A 2,617-nucleotide genomic window follows, 5' to 3' on the forward strand; every position below is an offset into this window, starting at 1 on the left:
CATCACTATCTATCTGAATATCAAATATGCTAGACATAACATGGAACAGGTATTTTCCATCAATCATTGATATGCTAAACTTTAAATCCCTACAGAACTTTAAACTTTGAAACAAAAAATAAAAATAAAAATAAAAAACAGAAATAAACAAATACAAATTTTTACACCGAAATTTAGAAATCTAAACATATATAACATTTTAGCAGGACAGTCCTATGACATATTTTCTAGTCTCTTGTTTTCATTGATTACCTTTTTATATTTTTATTTTTAAACGAACTAGTTTCTCTTAGTTCAATGAGAAGAAAGACTTGTACTAATAGTGTTTTCACATTTGCATCTTGACTATGAATAACTATTATGAAGACCATATGTAATGTATTAATTATTGCAACTGTCCTACTAACCTGTTTTGAAGCTGTCTCACTTCTATTTCTTTCTCAATAAAATTAATATAAAGAAAAAAACAGAAAAAGGAAGAGATGAAAAAAATAGACAAACTCCTAGCAAGACTAACTATAGGGCTGGGGAGATACCTTGGGGGCCTTAGAGCCTGTCTTACAAACACAAGGATTCCATTTGGTCCCTGGTACCACAGGCCATGCTGGCCCCATCGGGGCTGCATGCCAGTAATCCCAGCTCTGAGGAGGCAGAGACTGGAGGACCACTAGAGGTCGGAGTTGTATAGCAAGACCATATACAATATGAAAGAGAGAGAGAGAGAGAGAGAGAGAGAGAGAGAGAGAGAGAGAGATTTTTAAAAAGACTAATTGTAAAAAAAAGGTTAAGCTCAGAGTAATAAAATAACAAAGGAAACATCACAGTTACCACCACAGAAATACTATCTAAGTCTTTGAAGATGGGTTAAGTATAGGAGAATCAGTAGGTATAGTTGTTTCACATAACAGAAGCAAGGACATAATTTACACTATCATATTGTTTTACACTATTATATTGAAGACAAAAGTCCAGTGTAGATACATGATAAAAACATTAAAAATGTGTAAGTAAGGACATAAGGCATTATCTCAATCTGAGCCATTTTGGACAAAATTATTGGCAACATGGTATTGAATAACAAAAAGGGGTGTGTGTGTGTGTGTGTGTGTGTGTGTGTGTGTGTGTTTCTGAAATAAGGAATAAGAAAATGATGAGCATTCTTACCTTGCTTGATTAGTACATTAGTTCAAACACTAGCCTGAGAGACCAGTAAGAGAAATAAATGAAATAGATCTGCACAGGAAACACAGAAGTAAATTATTATTTGCAGACAACATGAACTTTTGGATAGACAATCCAAAAGTTTCTACCAAAGACTGAGAATTAATAAGCAAATTTAATGATGTTGCAGGACACAATATCAATGCACAAAGGCCAATTGCATTCCTGTACAGCAATAATGAATTCAATGAAAAAGAAATTTAAAAAAACACAACACTATTCACATTACCATCAAAAAAATACTTAAGAATTAAACTTACAATGGATAAACAAACAGATCATACCGTAAAACTTTCTTTTCACTGAACTAAGAGAAAATAGTATAAATGAAACAAATTAGCATATATATTAGAATATTTTTCAAACAATGGAATAGGTAATTTGGAAAATCATTTCAACTTCTGATTTTCTGTTTGTCTATTATACATTGTGAAGTTGTATCTGTTTACTTATGAATCCCTCAAGTTTATCTTTTTTGTCTATGTCTTGTCTTCTGAGTATTCTGAAGAAGCTAATATACCTACTGATTTGACTTTCTAATCTGCTGTTTTAACCCAAACTTATATGTAAGCCAAAAATGACATATTACTGGTCTATGTGTTTCCATTTGGCATATGATTCAATTGACATAAGCATACACTACAAATGAAATTAAGGAGTATAATTTAAGTATAATAAAGTGTGCAACTCTGTTAAAATAAGTGTGCAACTTTTCCTCCAGGGAGAAAGCCTTGGAAACCTTTGCAATTTTCATTTAATTGAGTTTAGCCTACTGTTCATATAGCAAAAACACCTGAAAACTAAGCTTAAATAAAATGCATTAGTTTATAAAATCTTATGAGATGAAGATTTCCAGTAATTACAAATACTAATGACCAAGTCATGACCTGAGGTAACATTACCTACTTGAATTTTAAGGATAGGTTACATGACTAGTAGGAAAGAGGCTAATATTCATCTGGAGAAAGTAACTTACAATTTGCCAGTCCATATAATATAGAGTGCTTTCACAAGAGAGATTTGACATAATTTCTTTTTTCAGTTTTTTCATTTCTGTATTTGTTACAGGGACTTATTATGCAGCTGCTAGTGATCCTCTTGCTTTCTGTCTTCCCAGCACTGGGATTACAGGCAGGCACCGCCATGCCTCTGACTCAGTGCACCCAGGGGACTAGGATTGAACCCTAGTCCTTGCGCTTGCCAAAGCAGGTCCTTAGTGCACTGAGCTATCTTGCTGGCCCTTGAGATAATTTCAAGAGAACATTTATTTTTGCTGTGGTTTACTCCTTTTTAGTCACTGGTCTTCTTTTCTTCATGTTCTTCTACAGTATCACAATCATGCAAAAAGTTCCTGGCAAGCGCAGGGACCTGAATTCAATCCCCAGTACTGAAAAAA

Source organism: Octodon degus, unplaced genomic scaffold (genome assembly GCF_000260255.1).
Source record: "Octodon degus isolate 3935 unplaced genomic scaffold, OctDeg1.0 scaffold00356, whole genome shotgun sequence".
In the NCBI taxonomy this organism is placed as follows: Eukaryota; Metazoa; Chordata; class Mammalia; order Rodentia; family Octodontidae; genus Octodon; species Octodon degus.